Source organism: Tamandua tetradactyla, chromosome 5 (assembly GCF_023851605.1).
Source record: "Tamandua tetradactyla isolate mTamTet1 chromosome 5, mTamTet1.pri, whole genome shotgun sequence".
Classification (NCBI taxonomy): Eukaryota; Metazoa; Chordata; class Mammalia; order Pilosa; family Myrmecophagidae; genus Tamandua; species Tamandua tetradactyla.
The window spans coordinates 84,875,152-84,895,851 of NC_135331.1; the positions used below are offsets into that span (position 1 = coordinate 84,875,152).

The window sequence follows — 20,700 nt, forward strand, 5'->3', positions numbered from 1 at the left end:
CAGAGCAATTTCCAAAGTGTCAGGTCCCTCTAGGAGTTAATGTGGACACTCTTGAGGAACCGTGTTGGTCCACACACTGTTTTCAATATCTCATTTGTTAAAGTGGAAAAATAGCACACCCAATCACATGGCTAATCCAGACCAAATGAAAAGACTGCGTCTATTTGCCACACTTCCCAAACTGGGCCTATATTCAGTCATGGATGAATGTGTTACAAACCTTGGAGGAACGATTAATGGTGTTAGATAAAGCAAGGCAAGAAGCAGAACACTTATGAGAGATATCTCCTCAGGATGCTTTATGCAGCTGCCCAAGTGCTGCATTTCTGAGATGGATCTCCTCTGGGATCCTAATGACCTCAGGGAGAAAGTTTGCTTAGATCACTATTAAGACACACATTTTAGTTGGCCTTAAGGATGGGGGTCCAAAACAAAAATCTCTGAACAAAATATGTGAGGTGCAATAAGAGTCTAATGAGAATCCCTCTGCTTTCAAAGAAAGAATCTTTGAAGCATACCACAGGTATTCTGATAAAGATGTGGGAAGACCAGAAACCACCAGAATATTAACATGACTTTTATTAATGAGAGTGCTCAGGATATTTGACATAAATTGTAGAAGTTACAGGGAAGGCTAGGAATGTCTATGGCAATGTTTATGGTGGTTGCTTTCAAGGTTTTCAACAATCAGGAACAAACTCAGCAAAAACATCAGATGAAGCAACAGACTGCCCCTCTGGCAGCTGATCTAAGTGGGAACTGGTCATGACAAAGGAATAGTGGAGAGAATAGGAAGAAGAAAGCTAGTAAAGGTTAGTGTGCTTTCTGCAGGGAGGAAGGACATTGGAAGAAAAACTGGCCCAAACTGACAAATAAGAAAAAAAGAGAGAGAAATGCAATTGCATTAATAGCCCATGGATCAGAACTAAAAACTCTGATTAGAGGTACTTGAGGGCATTGGCAGCACTTTCTTAGGCCATACCAATTTCCCACCAAGAGTGTCAGGTGAAAATAAGGGTGGGAAGCAAAATAGTGAACTTTCTCACTGATGCAGAGGTAACTTATTTTGTGATAAACCAGCAATTGGCCACTGAGACAAATGAGTAAATTATGATAGCTGGATTAATTGGTCAAAATATACCTAGGGTGCTTCTACAACCTTTTTGTCAACTTGACCAAGTGATGGTGCCCAGTTCTGTTGCTGTGGACTTGAATCATCAGCAAGTGAAATTCATGTATGGCTGATTACATCTGCAGTCAGCTAGGTGGAGTGCCTTCTGTAATGAGTGATATTTAATTTATCTAGCTGGAGGCTTAAAAGAGAGAGGTCAGAAGAGGGCTAGGCACAGTACAGCCCATGCAACTCAGCACATCTCATCTCAGTCCTCATTGCTCAGCCCAGATGTTTGGAAATGCAGGAAATAATCACCCCAGGGAAAGCCATTGGAACCCAGAAGCCAGAAGAGAAGATGTGGCCATATACCTTCCCATGTGACAGAAAAACTCAGATGAAAGCTAGCTGCCTTTCCTCTGAAGAACTACCAATTTTTAACTAAATAAATCCTCTTATTAAAAGCCAATCCATCTCTGGTGTGTTGCATTCTGGCAGCTTTAGTAAACTAAAACAACCACAAATAACAAGAAAATTAAGCACCCAGAGACTGTTTTGATTCATTGGAAGAATTGTTGGGGCACCAGAAGTTAAGTAGCTTTTTAGCAAAAAGTAGCTATTTAGGATTAGAAGATGGCAAATAAACTTTACTGTGATGCCTTGAGCAACTAGAAACTTCCACTATCCTCTAGTGTTAGTTAACACATTTTCAGGGTGGATAGAAGCCTTCCCCATCCACACTGAAAGAGCAAATGAAGTCACAAAAGTATCATTAACAGAAATAATATCTAGATTTGGTGTCCCATTCATTTTTCACAGCAATAGTGGCAATGCCTTGTTTCAAAAATAACAAAAAAATCTCATAGGCACTTAGGTTAAATTGGAAATTATACTCTACTTGGAGACTTCAATCAACTGGAAAAACTGAGAAAATGAATCATACTTTAAAAAAGCCTATTGTTAAGATATGCCAAGAAATTAACCTCATCTGGTACAAGGTACTGCCTATTTCCTTCCTCAGAATCCAGATTGCCCCTAGAAGCAGACTAGGTTTGAGTCTTTTTGAGGCAATCTACAGGAGGCCATTCTTCAAAAATGCAACTGAGAGTATGTCTATTCAGACTTAGAATAATAAATTGCAGAGAGATGCAGTCATTTTTCCCTGGGGAGTACTATAAAAAAGATTTCTAAGTTTGCTGACAATAGACTTTCTTTCCCTACATACATAGCTTTATACTCCTACAAGTTGAAACACTGAATGTTATTGAAAACTGAAAAAATAAACATCCTGCTTACCCCTAAGTGGGAGGAAATTTATATTGTGTTGCTAATCACTCACACTTCTTTAAAGTTGCAGGGTATTAAGCTTTGGATTCATCATTCATGAATGAAACCAGCCCCAGAAGAGAGAGAAATGAAAGATGCCTCCTACTCATGTACCCCCACTGCTGATTTAAATTTTCTCTTCCATAAATTGCCTGAAACAGTTAGATGATTAGAATTAAGTTGCATACATTTTGCCTTTTTTCCCCTATCCTATCTTGTGCAAGGTAATATCTTCCTAAAATGGACTGCAAACATAGCAGCTATTGATCAGAAGAATGAATGTTGAGTTTGTGCTTTTTTGCCTCCAGCTGGAGCTGGTTGGCTCTGCAGGTCTAACTTCTGGTCATATTTGCCTTATAAGTGGATAGGGAGATGCGCTATCAGATACCCATTTTGCCTGGGCAAACACTTGAAAGTCTACCTGAAACACTGAATAATGTAAAATCCTCAAGGGCCTATTTAAATTTGCATAAGAAAACCTTATACAAAAGCAGGACCAAGAAAGCCTTACTGCAGTGGGAATGACCTTTAGCTATCTTCCTCCAAGGAGGGTTTGCTTTAGCCAGCTTTCACAGGTTACAGCCCTAGATGAAATCACAGCTCAGTTTAAGCAAAACACCAAGCAAGGGCCCAGTCTATTAAATAAAGAAGTCACTCAAATGAGAAAAGTTATTCTTCAAAATAGAATGTCTTTAAGTCTACTGACTGCAGTTCAAGAAGGAAACTGCTTTCATTAGCATTAAGTACTGCACATATATACCAGATGAATTTGACAATATCTCTTTGATATTAAATCATATGCAAGACAATATTAATCATGTTAAAAATTATACTAAATTAAACTCATTTTCTGAGTGGTTAATGAACTTATTATGAATTGAAAGATAGTTCTTATTAGGACAGCTTTTATTTTGCTTGCTGTGTATGTGTGTGTGTCTTTCTGTTGTCTGTATTGTTTCTGTAGGTTTATGTGCAAAGCATTTTCCAGATTAATGTAAGAACATGTTCACTCCTGCTCAGAAAAGAAGCAGTTACTGAAGTTTGGACCTTCATCTATTCTCATTTTATAAGAAATGCTCACAAGATGCCATTTGTTAAGAATAAGAAAACATCACATGAAAGAGTGGGGATTTGTGTGGGGTGCAAGGGTAGTTCAGTGTAGAATTCTCACCTGCCATGCAGGAGACCTGGGTTCAATTCCCAGTCCATGCACTCCCCCCTCCCAAAAAAAGAGTGGGAATTTGATAGTTGGAAAAATAGAAAATAATCAATGCAATTCTTTAGCTAAAAATACTTAGTATAGTCTTAAATAGGTAGTGTTCTAGTTTGCTAGCTGCTAGAATGCAATATGGAATGGCTTTTAAAAGGGAAATTTAATATGTTGCTAGTTTACAGTTCTTAGTTTACAGTTCTAAGGCTGAAAAAATGTCCCAATTAAAGCAAGTCTATAGAAATGTCCAATCTAAGGCATCCAGGGAAAGATACCTTGATTCAAGAAGGCCAATGAAGTTCAGAGTCTCTATCTCAAATGAGAGGGCACATGGCAAACAGGGTCAGGGTATCTCTGTGATCTGGAAAGGCATGTGGCAAACATGGTGTTATGTGCTAGCTTTCTCTCCTGGCTTTCTTTCATGAAACTCCCCAGGAGGCATTTTTCTTCTTCATTTCTAAAGATCACTGGCTGATGGACTCTCTGTTTCTCATGGCTATGTCATTCTGCTCTCTCAGAATCTCCTGGTTTTCTCTCTTGTTCTCTTTTATAGGATTCCAGTATGCTAATCAAGACCCACCCATTTTAACAACCACTCTTGATCACTCAAGATCACATCAAGATCACCAGATATGACTCGCTAAGTCACATCTCCAGGGAGATGATCTAATTACAGTTTCAAATATACAATACTGAATTAGAATTAGAAGAAACAGCTGCCTTTACAAAATGGGATTAGGATTAAAATGTGGCTTTTCTAGGGTACATACATCATTTCAAACCAGCACAGGTAGAAAAAATGTTTTTTAAATGATCATTTCACTCAAGCAGTCTTGAAATTATTTTAAGCATAAAGAGCCCTTATTGAAATAGTTTGCTGTTGATTTAATCTTAAAAATTTACTTTCTATTCCCAGAAATCCTCCCTTGCTCTGCTTGCAGGAATGAAACATCATATGAACTAATATCAGCAACTTCCTTTTGAAGGGCAAGATCAAAAACCCAAATAGTCAATAAAAAGAGGGACTACAAAATAATAAAACATGTTGACCAAACAGTTTTTCCTCTTCTATTATTTTCATTTTCACTTTCTTCCAGATCTTGGCCATTTCCTTGTCTGTTTGGGGTTATAAAAGCCCAAACCACCCTTTCCACTCTGAACTGGTCTTGGAAAGTTTTTCCTCTACTTCCTTGATGATGAATCTTCAATAATAAACTCTCCTTCTCACCAAGATAAAGACATGTTTCTCTGTTTGATGTGGGATCAGGCAGGTCAGACTATGTAGGATTATGTTTTCTGATATTAACACTAGTGGTCTAAAAAATCTATCTCTGTGAGTCTAAGGAGTTCAAGGTTTTTCTGGATTTAAACAAGGGGAGATGGAGTTGTTGCCATTTCAGGAACAAGTATAAGCAGAAATAAGGAGAGACAGAGTTGTTACCATCTCAATAACATGTATAAGCAGAAAAGATATATAAATGTAAAGGAATAGAGCTATGATAGAATCAAGCTAACCATTACAAGAACAAGTTAATGTTTTTCTCTGAGCTGACTCAAGTTACTTCATTAACATTATAGGGCTGCCTTTGTGATTATAAGACTCCAAAGTTTAAAAAAAATGGGTAAAGGGGGTACAAAGGACAAGGTTTTCACACTCACAAGGACACAAGATAAAGGCTGTATAACATTATCTGAGATCAAAGAAACTGGATTACAGTTCTGAAATTTCAGGCATTTCCCTTTGTCTATTATACCAAAAAGTAAAACAAGAATATCTAAATAATGATTCAGTAATCATAATGATCCCTTAAATCTTAACACCTCAATTACAACTCCTTATTTGATAATTCTCTCAATCTTGAGGGATATCTGGGTGATTACCTTTCTGATTTCTTCATGCTGACTGGTGGTTGTTCTTGGAGAAACTAGTACTTCTGTGTTTCAGGGATTATCCAGCATAGGACAATCAGGAGGTTTTCAGTCTCTGAAAAATAAACTTAACAATTAAAACTTTTATGGAGTCTTAGAACCCAGGATATGTTGGGGTGGGGGGGATGTTGTTTTCAAGAACACTGTTGGTTGGAGCTTGGCATACCATGGCATTTTGCAATATCTGGCTAAAACTTGCATAAGCACAAACTCCAGAATGACTTCTCAACTCTATTTGTAATCTCTTAGTCACTGAAATTACATTTTGTTTTATTTCCTTACCCATTTTTTGTCAACCAATCCCACGTTGCCAAAAGACTTGTGCCCTTGGGAGTAATGTTCTACACAGGAGGGAGGGAATTGAGTTTATTTGCAGAGTTTGGCTTAGAGAGAGGCCACATATGAGCAACAAAAGATGTTCTCTGGGCGGGACCTTAGCCATCAATTATAAGTAGACTTAGCTTTGCTGAAGTTTCATAATGGAATGCCTCAAGATTGAGGGTTTGGATTATTAATTGGGAGCCTCTATTGCTTAAGGGAATAGCAGTAATTCCCCAGGAGAGGAAGCTTAATAGTTCCATGTTTTTCTCCAGTCCCTCAAGGGATTTTGCAAATTCTTTTTGATTTTCTCCTCCAGATACTCTAAAATGTATCAGGGTATTACATTATTCTGTACAGAATATCAAGCTATCATTCCTTATTCTAGTTTCCATGTCAAATAAAGCTGAATTAGGTTGTTTAAATAAAATGACCAAAATGGCTAAATTAGATAGGGTTATTTTGGACAAAATGATATCTCTTCCTTTGGTCTCACAAAGAAAGTGAAGCCTTAAAATACAGACAATCTCATCTTTCATCTAGTATTCTGATTTACCTTAATCCTAGCCAGCTGCATTCATATCTCTAGTTGAAGTGTGAGCTCTTTTTCAGCATCTTTAGTAGTTGTTGTATGGAGTAATGCTGACTTTCAGAACTGGAGAGCTCTAACTCTGAATCTCAGGTGTCACACAGATACTCAAAGTTCCCTCAAAGTTTATACCCCAAAACTCTGCACCTCAGAATTTAGAAATAGCAATTAAAGCTCTGGAATAAATGTGGCTGCTATAAGAGCTTACAATATTACTTTTATTGTAAGCATTTTAAAAATAAGGTTATTTTCAGAAATAAAAACATTTAACAGTTGACTTATGTTGGGGGTCATCAACCACAGACCATAGCAAAAGTTTCTCCCTGTCTTACCTTTATACATTTACCAGGGTTATGTTGTTTAGTAGGTAGAATATAATGTATATACTTGTCTTCCTTCTCTTTTTAAGTCCACTTTTGTTGTATGTGAAGTCCCGACTTATAGATAACTACATATACTTTTAGAGAAGCATTAGAGCAAAGTAGTATGATTGGAAACTAAATTTGGTTGCTTTCATGATCTATAACTTTTTTCTAAGAATGACTGAAACCATGAATAACATCATACTGTTGTCTAATATCATGCAGATCAGAATCAGGAAATAACATGGACAGTGAGAATACTGTCAAGTCATTATGAATTTTATACACTCTCTAAATATATGAATAATATCTTGTGCATACATATTTAGCTAACAAAAGGATAGAAAATCCCTTTTATTCTTGTAATACTACCCAAACACCTCCTATGTAGTACATTAAATTATTTTAGCATCTCATCTTCACAACATGAAAGAACAAAGGCTTTGCAATAGTTTTTCTTTAAAAGTGAGAAGACTTGTCTTTTGAAGTAAGGGAGAAAAGATGAACATAAACGTTAAAAAGGATATTGTGTTAGTCATGGTTCTCTAGAGAAACAGAACCAACAGGAGAGATCTGTAAATATGAGATTTATAGAGGCATCTCATGCAACCATCAGAATGGAAGAGCCCAAAATCTGTAGGACAGGCTGTGAGGCTGGTGGCTCCAATGAACGGTCTGGATGAACTCCACAGGAGAGGCTTGCTGGCTGAAGAAGCAGTGAAAAGAGTCTCTCTTCTTCCTTAGAAGACTTCAACTAATTGTACCACTACCTTCTAACTAAATGTACCACTGCCTTCTACTACCCATTCCATGTTCCCTTTATCTTCATCAAGCAATTCACCTGATCATGTTTCTTTGTTAGGTGGGTGACACAGACCCTCATTCCTGAAATTTTGGGGTAATTGGCAGTCCTGCCTGGATTGGGTTGTTGCAGTTTTCCATTGACTTTAATCACAGGACATGGTGACACTAACAGATGCCCTAGGGGATCTACTGAATTCCAGGAAAACTCTTCTTTGTATCCATTGTGTAGTTGCAGTCCTATTTCCCCTTGATAGTCAGGATCAATCATCCCAGACAGAACAGTAATCCCCTTCTATACCTGTTGATTCAGTGGCATGAGAAGCCCAAACTGGCCAGGTGACAGTTTTAATTTCAGTTCAATGGAATCATTCTTGTCTATCCTGGAAGGAGCACTTCCCCTTTTGAAATTAAGTCCTGTGGACCAGCAGAGCTTAAGGTTTCAGGCACAGGAAGCAAACATTTTCCTAGTGGAGGAGACAGAGCCAAGATGGCAGCTTAGTGAGGTGTGGAATTTAATTTTTCTTCCAGGGAAGCTAGTAAATGGCCAGAAACAGTACAGAACAACTGCTGGGGCCACACCAGTGACCTGACACACAGCATATATCAAAAAGCAGGACCAGCGGTGATCCCATCCAGAACTGTAAGTCCCTCAAGCCCTGGAGGCCAGTGCCTCACCCCCACAAGCTGTTTCCCAGAGGGGAAAGGAAAGAGACTTTACTAGCAGCTGGGGATTACCTCAACCAAGCTCCAATTGTGGAATTAATTAACAAATTCTGAGTACTAAAAATAGGCCCCAGCTCAGAAAAAACTCAAAGAGCTAAAGTTACTAGTTTTTGCCCTGATGCAGAGGGGGTAGGGCTGATAAAGAAAAAAAAACAACGTAAGTTTTTTTTGGATCAGACAGCACAAAACACTTGAAAACATCTGAATCCTAAAAAGGGGGGGGCACATGGGACCTGGAGATACATAAAGCAGCATACAAACTTAAGCTCTTGATTAACAAACCATTGGAACAGGAGTCCTGCTCCGAGAAGGATTTTTTTGCTTTGTTTCTACTATTTAAATGCTCATTAGATACAACTACAAGGCTCCTCAGGCTCTAGCTGCCCCAGGCAAGGTCAGAATTAAGCTTGTCTGAGAGACAAAGAAGTTGGTCAGGTGAACCAACTTCTTTTGGTCAGGGAAAATTCCCTGGATGCTGTGCCTTCCCCAGGAGAGTAGTGGGGCCCATTTAAGGTGGAATCCCTCTGTCATGGTTAGGGACAGGTGTCAACTTGGCCAAGTTGTGGTACCTGTTCATCTGATTGGGCAAGCGCTGGCCTGTCTGTTGCAATGAGGACATTTCATAGGATTAGGTCATGATCACGTCAGCTACATCCACAGCTGATTCCATTTGTAATCAGCCAAAGGGGAGTGTCTTCTGCAATTAGTGATGCTAAATCCAATCATGGGAAGCCTTTTAAGGAGGACTCAGAGGAGACAGGTTGCATTCCTGCTTTGGCTGGTGAGCCTCTCCTGTGGAGTTCATCCAGGCCATCCATTGGAGTCATCGGCTTGGGAGACTGCCCTGTGGATTTTGGACTCTGCGTTCCTATGGTCACGTGAGACACTTTCATAAATTTCATATTTGCAAGTGTTCCCTGTTGATTCTGTTTCTCTAGAGAACCCTAACTAATACACCCTCCCTCAAGGAATACAGACTCCAGGGATTGGAAAAATGAGGCAATTACAGTCAGCCTACAACCGCTCCTCTGTCTGACCCCACTCCCTGCAGGGAGAATCTGCTGAAGTTAAAGGTACCACATCACTTCATGCTGGTGGGACCTGTAGGCAGACAAGCAACACATACTGGGCAGGACAGGAAAAGCACATATTTTAGAGGCTTCATAGGAAATCTGTCAACTTGCTGGGCCTCACCCTCAGGTAAAACTGATGCATGTGATTCTTTCCTCCTGAGTGGAGGCCAGTCTTGTCTGGGAAAATCTAACTGGTGTCTATAATATCTAAGTAGACCTTCCTAAGAAAAAAAAGTCTCCATAAAGGGAAGAAAAATAAAACAGAAACTGAAAAATTCTGATCCATTGAACAAATCCTATGCTAGAGGTCTAGAATAAGCTGAACTGAATGTTAAAGGACAGATAGAGGATAAAGCCAATCAGCAAGAAAATCTTAGGTAAAAGAGTGAAAACAATCTCCAGAATAAACTAATTAAGGAAATTAAATGCCTAGACACCAGCAAAAAATAACAGATCATACTAGGAAAATTGAAGATATGGCCCAGGCAAAGGAACAAATCAACAATTCAAATGAGATACAGGAGTTGAAACAACTAATTCAGGATGTTTGAACAGACATGGAAAATCTCAACAAAAATCAAATCAATGAATTGAGAGAGGATATAAATAAGGCAATGAATGAACAAAAAGAAGAAACTGAAAGTCTGAGAAAACAAATCACAGAACTTATGGGAATGAAAGGCACAGTAGTAGAGATGAAGGAAAAAAACAATGGAAACCTACAATGTTAGATTTCAAGAGGCAGAGAAAGGATTAGTGAACTGAGGATGGGACATCTGAAATCTGACAAACAAAAGAAAATATAGGGAAAAGAATAGAAAAATATGAGCAGGCACTTAGGGAGCTGAATGTTGTTGCTCTAATATACATGTTGTGGGTGTCCCAGAAGAAGAAGAGAAGGGAAAAGGAGGAGAAAGACAAATGGAGGAAATTACCACCGAAAATTTCCCAATTCTTAAGAAAGACTTAAAATTATAGATCCAAGAAGTGCAGCATACCCCAAACAGAATAGATCTAAATAGACATACTCCAAGACATTTACTAATCAGTATGTCAGATTTCAGAGAGAAAGAGAGAATTTTGAAAGCAGCAAAAGGAAAGCAGTCCATCACATACAAGGAAAGCCCAATAAGACTATGTTTCTCAGCAGAAACCATGGAGGTGAGAAGACAGTGGTATGATATATTTATGATTCTGAAAGAGGAAAGCTCCCAACAAAGAATTCTATATCCAGCAAAATTGCCTTTCAAAAATGAGGGAGAAATTAAAACATTTTCAGACAAAAAAGTCCCTGAGAGAATTTGGAACCAAGAGATTGGCACTGCAAGAAATACTAAAGGGAGCACTAGAGACAGATAGGAAAAGAAAAGAGAGAAGGCTGTGGAGAAGAGTGCAAAAATGAAGACTATCAGTAAAGGTAAAAAGAAGAAAAATTAGATACGACATAAAAAAAATTCAAAAAGCAAAATGGTAAAAGAAAGTACTGCCCTTATAATAATAACACTAAATGTTAATGGATTAAACTTCCCAATAAAAAGAAATAGACTGGCAGAATGGATTAAAAAAAGAGGACCCATTTATGTGCTGTCTACAGGAGATGCAGTTTCAACCCAAGGACAAATATAAGTTAAAATTAAAAGATTGGGAAAAAATATTTCCTGCAAACAACAATCAGAAAAAGCAAGAGTAGCTATACTAATATCCAACAAATTATACTTCAAATGTAAAACAGTTAAAAGAGACAAAGAAGAACACTATGTATTGATAAAAGGAACAATTCAACAAGAAGACATAACAATCATAGATATTTATGCACCAAGCAAGAGTGCTCCAAAATACATGAGACAACCACTGAAAAGAGAAATAGATACACCTACTATAATAGTTGGAGACTTCAATTCCCCATTCTCATCAATGGGTAGAGCATCTAGACAGAGGATCAATAAACAGAGAAGTTGAATTACACAGTAAATAAGCTAGACTTAACAGACATTTATAGAACATTACACCCCACAACAACAGGATATACCTTTTCTTCAAGTGCTCATGGATCATTCTCAAGGATAGACCATATGCTGGGTCACAAAGCAAGTCTCAATAAATTTAAAAAGATTGAAATCATGCAAAAACACTGTCTCAGATCATAAAGGAATGAAGTTGGAAATCAATAATAGGCAGAGTGCCAGAAAATTCACAAATATCTGGAAGCTCAAAAACACACTCTTAGGGCCACGGTGGCTCAGCAGGCAAGAATGCTCACCTGCCATGCCAGAGGACCTGGGTTTGATTCCCGGTGCCTGCCCATGTTAAAAACACACATGCACACACACACACACACTCTTAAACAACCAGTAGGTCAAGGAAGAAATTGCAAGAAAAATCAGTAAATATCTCAAGGCAAATGAAAAATGAAACACAATATACCAAAATTTATGGGATGCAGTAAAGTCAGTGATAAAAGGGAAATTTATTGCCATAAATGCCTATATTAAAAAAGAAAAAAGAGCAAAAATCAAGGAATTAACTGCCTACTTGAAAGAACTAGAGAAAGAACAGAAAACTAATCCCCAAACAAGCAAAAGGGAAGAAATAATGAAGATTAGAGCAGAAATAAATGAACTTGAGAATATGAAAACAATTGAGAAAATTCACAAAACCAGAAGTTGGTTCTTTGAGAATATCAGTAAGATTTCTGGACTCTTAGGAAGATTGACAAAAAGAAGAAGAAAAAGGATGCAAATAAATAAAATCAGAAATGGAAGAGGAGACATAACCATTGACCCCACAAAAATAAAGGAAGTAATGAGAGGATACTGTGAACACTTTATGCTAATAAACTCGACAATGTAAATGAAAAGGAAAACTTCCTAGAAAGGCATGAACAACCAATATTGCCTCAAGAAGAAATAGATGACCTCAACAAACCAATCACAAGTAAAGAAATTGAATCAGTCATTAAGAAGCTCCCCCCAAAATAAAAAATAAAAAATAAATAAATAAATAAAAAAGAAGCTCCCAAAAAAGAAAAATCCAGGACCAGATGGCTTCACATATGAATTGTACCAAACATTCAAGAAGGAAATAGTACCAATCCTGGTCAAAAACTGTCTAAAAAATTGAAGAGGAAGGAAAGCTACCTAATTCATCCTACAAAGCCAACATCACCATCATACCAAAGCCAGACAAAGATATTTACAAAAAAAAGAAAGTACAGACCAATCTCTCTTATGAATATAGGTGCAAAAATCCTCAACAAAATTCTTGCAAATCAAATCCAGCAGCACATTAAAAGAATTATGCATCATGACCAAGTAGAATTCATCTCAGGTATGCAAGGATGGTTCAGCATAAGAAAATCAATTAATGTAATACGCCATATCAACATATCAAAGCAGAAAAACCACATGATCATCTCAATTGATGCAGAACAGGCATTTATTAAATTCCAATACCCTTGCTTGTTGAAAACATTTCAAAGGATAGGAATAGAAGGGAACCTCCTCAAAATGATAAAAGGAATATATGAAAAACCCACAGCTAACAATTCTCAATGGGAAAAAACCAGAAACTTTCCCTCTGAGATCAGGAACAAGACAAGGATGTCCACTATCACCACTGTTATTCAACATTGTGTTGGAAGTTCTAGCCAGAGCAATTAGACAAAAAAAAAAAGAAATACAAGGCTTCAAAATTGGAAAGGAAGAAGTAACACTCTCCCTTTTTGCAAATTATATGATACTATATGTTGAAAACCCCAAAAACTCCACAGCAAAACTACTAGACTTAATAAATGAGTACTGCAAGGTGGCAGGTTACTGAGATCAACACTCAAAAATCTATAGTGTTTCTATGCACTAGTAATGAACAATCTGAGGGGGAAATCATGAAAAGAAAATCCATTTACAATTGCAACCAAAAGAATAAAATATTTAGGAATAAATTTAACTAAAGATGCAAAAGACCTATACAAAGAAAACTATAATAAATTGTTAAAAGAAATCACAGAAGACCTAAATAAATGAAAGGGCATACCATGATCATGGATTGGAAGACTAAATATAGATAACATGTCAATTCTACCTAAATTGACTTACAGATTCAATGAAATGCCAATTAAAATCCCAAACACTTACTCTTCAGAAATATAAAAACCAATAACCAAATTTATCTGGGAGGGCAGGGTGCCCCAAATAGCTGAAAGAATCCTGAGAAAGAAAAGTGAAGTTGGAGTTCTCATGCTACCTGAATTTAAGGCATATTATGAAGCTATAGTGGTCAGAACAGTATGGTACTGGCATAAAGATATATACACTGGCCAGTGGAATCGAATAGAGTGTCCAGATATAGACTCTCCCATCTATGAACAATTGATCTTTGATAAGGTAATCAAGCCAACTCACCTGGGACAGAACAGTCTCTTCAATAAATGGTGCCTAGAAAACTGGATATCTACATGCAAAAGAATGAAATAGGGTCCATATCTCATACCCTTTACAAAAATTAACTCAAAATGGATCAAAGACCTAAACATTAGGTCTAAGTCCATAAAACTGTTAGAAGAATATGTAGGGAAATCTCATAAGTCTCATAATAGGAAGCGGTTTCCTAGACCTTAGAGTCAAAGCCAAGCATTGAAGAAAGAAAGAAAGAAATGGGAATTCCTCAAAATTAAACACTTTTGTGGATCAAAGAACTTCATCAAAAGAGTTAAAAGACAGCTTACACAATGGGAGACAATATTTGGAAATGATATATCAGATAAAGGTCTGTATCCAGAATATATAAAGAGATTGTTCAAATCAACAACAAAAAGACAGACAACCCAATTACAAAATGGGCAAAAGACTTGAACAGATACTTCTCAGAAAAGGAAATGCAAATGGCCAAAAGGCACATGAAAAGATGCTCAACTTCCCTGACTATGAGGAAATGCAAATGAAAACCACAATGAGATATCACCTCCCACCCACCAGAATGGCCATCATCAATAAAACAGAAAATGACAAGTGCTTAGGACAGGATGTGGAGAAAGAGGCACACTTATCCACTGTTGGTGGAAATGTCAAATGTTACAACTGCTGTGGAAGGCAGTTTGGTGGATTCTCAGGAACCTAAGTATAGAATTGTCATATGACCCAGTGATACCATTGCTAGATATTTACTCAGAGGACATGAGGGCAAGGACACAAATGGGCATTTGCACACCAATGTTTATAGCAGCGTTATTTACAATTGCCAAGAGATGGAAACAGCCCAGATGTCCATCAACAGATGAGTGCCTAAACAAGCTGTGGTATATACATACAATGGAATATTATGCAGCTGTAAGACAGAGTAAAGTTATGAAATATGTAAGCGCATGGATGGACCTTAAGTACATTATGCTGTGTGAGATTAGCCAGAAACAAAAGGACATATACTGTATGGTCTCACTGATATGAACTAACATTAATGAATGAACATGGAGAATTACAGTTAAGAACAGAGACAAACAGGAGATAGAAATAGGTAGATTTTGGCTAATTGGAACTGAAAGGATACAGATTGTGCAATGGGCCTGATTGTAAAAATTCAAAAATGGATAGCACAATACTACCTAACTGTAATACAATAATGTTAGAACACTGAATGAAGCTGAATGTGAGAATGATAGAGGGAAGAGGCCTGGGGGCACAAAGGCAATCAGAAGGAAAGATAGACAATAAAGATGGAGATGGTATAATCTAGGAATGCCTAGAGTGTATAATGATAGTGACTAAATGTACAAATTTAAAAATGTTTTTGCATGAGGAAGAATGAAGGAATGCCAATACTGCTGGGTGTTGAAAATAGACGGTAATTAATATTTTAAAACTTTAACTGATGTGTAAGACTAAAGAAAAAATGTTTATTGATACAAAATTTATATTTTGACTAGTGCAGTTCCTAATATAACTTATGTAGACAACTTAATTGAACACCATAAGTACATGGAACATTGGGTAGGGCATGAGGTTTTGTAGTTTGTCCAGAGTGATGCCCCAATAAATACCAGAGTGATTTTAACAGAGAAAAAAATATTTGGAAAATCCCCTTGTGGCAATGATGAGAAAGGGGGAAAATTCAACTTCCCCAAGTGGAGAATTCTTGATATCACAAGCAGCGGGGACAATCAAAGCAATAGGCCCCCAATCTTGGGGTTTTTTCATATAACTTAACCCTGCAAAGGATAGGCTATGCTTACTTAAAATTAGGCCTAAAAGTCACCCCAAGAGAACCTCTTTTATTACTCACATGTGTCCTCTCTCTCCCAGACAACATGAGAAGCAAACTCACTGCCCTCTCCCTCTCTACATGGGACATGACTCCTAGGGGTGTGAACCTTCCTGGCAACATGGGACAGAAATCATAGAATGAGCTGGGACTCAGCACCAAGGGACTGAGAAAATCTTCTTGACCAAAAGGGGGAAGAGTGAGATGAGACAAAATAAAGTGTCAATGGCTGAGAGATTCCAAACAGAGTCGAGAGGTTATCCTGGAGTTTAATTCTTACACATTAAATAGATATCACCTTTTTAGTTAAGGTGTAATGGAGAGGCTGGTGGGAAATGCCTGAAAATGTAGAGCTGTGTTTCAGTAGCCATGTTTCTTGAAGATGATTGTATAATGATATAGCTTTTACAATGTGACTGTGTGATTGTGAAAACCTTGTATCTGATGGTCCTTTTATCTACCTTTTTGACAGATAAGTAAAGCATATGGATTAAAAATAAGTAATAAGGGGAACAAATGTTAAAATAAATTAGTAGATTGAAGTGCTAGTGATCAATGAAAGGGAGGGATAAGGGGTATCTTGCTTATGAATTTTTTTTCTGTTTTCTTTTTCTGCATTAATAGAAATGTTCTAAGAAATCATGATGATGAATATACAACTATGTGATGATATTGTAAAAAAAAAAGCAATGTTTGGAACCACTGCATGCATAAATGGTATTATTTAATTTACAGTAACCCACTGTCAGGTGCTGCATTCTGTCAGGTTTCCATACTGGCCACACAGGGCTATTAAAGGGGCTTTGGGTTGGTACTAATATTCCCACTCTTTCTAGTTCCTTAATAGTGGCAAAAATCTCTTGATGCACCCCCTGCAGGCTTATACTGTTTAGTGGCTACAATCCTCCAAAATTGTGATACTTTTTCAAGGGGACTATTTTGCCTGTCCCTTTAAGACTGCTTTCACTACTCTACACCACAGGCAGAATTTGCCTATTTAATTTGTAATGTGGAATTAATGAGAAGATCAATTCCTAATATATATTCACATATAGAAGAAATATTCACAATGTTTTCTTGTGAGAGAGAGTCAATCTCACAATTTGCAAGATAAAATTACACCTTTGGTTCTAATTGTCTTTCCCCCATGACTGTCTATGGCTAGCATAGGTTCACTAAATCGGGTTGCATTTCCATAAATTGGAGTACAATCAGTCCCATATCCACTAGTGCTAACACTGTTTCTTAGTAAGGACCAATAGATAGTTCATGCTATTGTGGCCTCTGTCCCCAATTATTGCTTGAACCCAGGAGTGTTGACTCCTCCCTTATGGGAAGGAAAAAGGAGCTTGTCAATTCTCCTCTGGGGATGCAGAGAGTTCTCATGTTCTGAAAGATTTTTTTTTAAGTTGGTTTGTCTTCTCTTTCAGTTGTTTGGGGACTGGTTTTAATCAATCTTTTGTTTTTGTGTAATTTGCACCACAATTTAACTAAAAGCAGCATTTGGTTGTTATGGTTGCTAGTTCTGTCCCTGAAGCAGTTAGGTCATTCCATATTTGTTTATGCAAGACTCAATTAGAGCCATCATGCTCTCAGGGGGCTTTTCTAGTGACTCTTATTCCTCTTTTTCAGAGCCACACAGATTCTCTGAGCTCTGATATAACTTGTGCAGCTCTCAAGATGGAATGTCCCTCTAGAGTACTCAATATGGACACAAGGGGTCCATAAAAACAATTAGGAGTGGTGTCCAGGATGGTGTCTTTCATTCCTGTAATAAAAGTTTCATTATTGAGGTCTGAAAAATTCATGGAATATATCGCATCTTTCATCCCAAGACCCTGCAAAACATCTTTCAGTTCCTCCACAGATTGTCAGTGGGGAGTAGAGTTTGGAATATCTTCCTCATTGAGCCAGGCAGTCTTGCATACAGCTATTAGCCAGGCTAATAAAGATACCATTCTTACCTGATTTTCAGCAGCATACAGGTGCTGATGTAGGGATGGGTGTTGTGATTGATGCTAATTTACTCATTTCCATCCCAGTTAATATTATGCCCTCAGCTCCTCTGTCCCATAATCATAAAAACCAATCAGGTAATGATTCTTTGGATTTTTGCCTATAATGCTGTCTAAGGTCCCTTAATCCCATCATGGTATAATCTCTCATAATAACATGGAATTTCTGCACAGGAAGTTGTAAATTCTGAGGGTCCATCCCAGCAGGTCAGTCCTGTGCAGTTTTTATTTTTTGCTGTAGCACTGGGCATACTTTTTTTTTGGGGCGGGGGGTCCTTTTCCTCTATTTCCCAAATTTTCTTTCCTCTTTTTCATCAACAGATGAAGAATTTATGGAATCCCAAGAATTTGGGTCCCACCCTCAGATTAGTATTTTCTGAACTCAAACTTGGGGTAATTTTCTACCACAGGATAATCCCATGTCCCAAGCACACAGTTAAGGCATCTTTCATGTCTTCTTGTGTAAGCCATGTCTCTCTCTCTAATTTTAGTATTTCCTCTAGATGGTTGGCTGTTGTTTTGCTACTTGTTCTACCTCTGTGGCCATACATAAGGTTCCTAAAAAGGGCCAAGCTATGGTCATTACTTAGCATTCTCTTTTCCTTTTGCTGAGATGTAGTTGTCTTGCTATCTGTTGCAAAACAGTAACCCTACCAGAGTTGTTAAGTTGTCCCATATTCTCACAGCAGTCCCCATCCATCCAGGAGGGCAGCCTCACCTCTCCACATGAATGATGTGAGCCAATTTGGAATTTTCCCCTTGGATTCTCCTTTCCCCAGGCCCATGCCTACTGCTTCTGGTGGTGTCTTGGTCTCCTGGATGGCTCACCAATTGTTCAGGCCTACACTGAGCTCATTCAGAGCTTGGGAATGTGTGGCTGCTATACCAAAAAGTGCACCAGGCAAGAAGTGGATATGGGTTTATTGGGACTTATGAGCAAAAGAAGTTCTCCAGTGGTGGCTGCCTGGATGTTATCAGCCCACAAAGGGAACAGAAATGCACAATGCAATATATAATTTCAGAACAAAGACATTCCATATAGGACTAAGACATCAGGTTGCTAGTATATAATCACTAAGGGGGCCTAAGACCTGATATTTTACTAAGGTTAGTATTTAAGACTAAGAGTCAATCAATGCCACTTTTTTACAGCTGGAATTACATCCTTCTTCTTGAGAGATTTACTTTCTTGACCTTTGTCCCTGGCTAAAGTAGGTTAGTTATGGGCTTTTAGGAGGGAGCCTGGGTATCAGGTCACCACACTAAGTTCTTCATGATGAAAGCAAATGATGCCAGGTAGAAACACAGATTCTCAGAAAAATGCAAAGCATTAGAAATAGAGTATTAGGTAAATGCAAAAGGCTACCTCTCTGTTTGTCTGCTTTTTCCCTCTTAATTTATGAATATTTAACTATTTAAAACTAAAACTATAACATAATCTTCTGGGAACTATAACCTGTGCATATATATTACATATAACCCCTATAGCATTTTAAGAAATAGGTCTCGTGAGAAGTCTAAATGTTTGCAAGATTTTTATATTCACATGAACTAATAAATTAACTGGAAGTCAACAGAGAAAACTTAACTAAATGATACATATTGTAATCCCTAGGACAACTGCTATGAAAATAATGCAGAAAAAGAAACTAACAAAAATTTTAATGGAATTCTAAAAATGATATTATCTTCATTTTGAAGAACTGTTTCAATGGCTAAAGAATTCTTGTTTGGCAGCTCTTTTCTTTTGGAACTTCAAATATATTATGCTTATGTCTTCTGGCCTCCATTGTTTCTAGTGAGAATTCAGATATTGATTGGACTGTTGTTCCACTGTACATTCATGATCTGTTGGATGTAACAAATCACTTCAAAACTTAACAGATTAAAACATTTATTGTCTCACCCATTTTCTGTGATTCAGGAATCCAGGAGCATCTTAATTTGTTGTTCTGCCTTAGAATCTTTCATAAGGTAGCAATCAAGATGTTGCTGACCAATGATGATCTTTCTGAGAAGGTGAAAACTATGGCAACCTCCTTGCTTTCTGTAGAAGAATTGAACAGCACTATTTTGAAGATCATGATAAAGGCAGCTCACCTATCAGGTTGTCCTAGTTACTTGTTAATTATTATTTTTTTAAAATACAACTTTTGAAATATATATTACTTGACTATTGCAATAGATAATGGTATCAGAATTTTAAAACCAAAAACACTGCTTTTGGAAACCTCAAAACATATAACATCTCTTTACATGTACTTAATACTGTTCTTTGTGCACACATAAAATATTCTGAATTTATTCCATTTGATACATTGTACTCTGTATCTTGAAATTTTTGTTTCCTTTGAAGCATGTATAAAAAAAATAAAAGTAAAGCAAAAGATGTTGGCCAGAACTGAAAGACTTGATTGGTATGGAATGATCTGCTTAAGAACCCATTGGCTGTTGACAGAGGCCTCAGTTTCTTTTCATGTGAGCATCTCCTTAGCCCACATTACATAGCAGGTGACTTGCCCCAGAATGAATGACCCCAAAGAGAGAAAATCATAGTGCTCTTTATGAGCTAGTCTTTAAAGTTACACAATACCATTTCTATTTTATTCTATTCATAAGAAGTAAGGCACTAAGTGCTTAGTCAGGAAGAAGGGAATTAGTTCCCAATTCTTAATTATCAACAAAATTGTTGAAAACCATCATATTTGAAAACGTATCTGCCTTGGGTCACAAATTGTTTACATTTCTCCCACATGTAATGATGGAGAAAATGAATTTCCTCCCACCTAGGGCTCCATTTCCTAGCATTATTTGCCATCTGAAGAGGCTGAAGTCTTCAAACCCAACAAATTCTTGTTTTTAAGGAGAAAATTAGGTTAAATTCTGTTAGCCTAACAAACCTTTCTTTAGCTTACTTAGCTCTTCTCACAATTTATGATGAGCAGCAAGAAAAAAAAGCAAGTGGCTTCTACCTATTGTCAGCTTGAA

The 20,700-nt window shown here is 37.4% G+C and overlaps 1 long non-coding RNA gene across 2 annotated transcripts in view; it reads right to left on the reverse strand.

Moving 5' to 3' along the window:
- LOC143682579 (uncharacterized) overlaps positions 1–19,756 on the reverse strand; it is a 31,886-nt gene extending 12,130 nt beyond the window's left edge. For both annotated transcript variants that reach the window (XR_013175188.1, XR_013175187.1), the window contains exons 1-2: positions 19,619–19,756; positions 5,529–5,631 (exon numbers count right to left, since the gene is read on the reverse strand). This is a non-coding gene — a long non-coding RNA (uncharacterized LOC143682579). The remainder of the gene's footprint in view (positions 1–5,528; positions 5,632–19,618) is intronic.
- Positions 19,757–20,700: the final 944 nt, after the last annotated feature.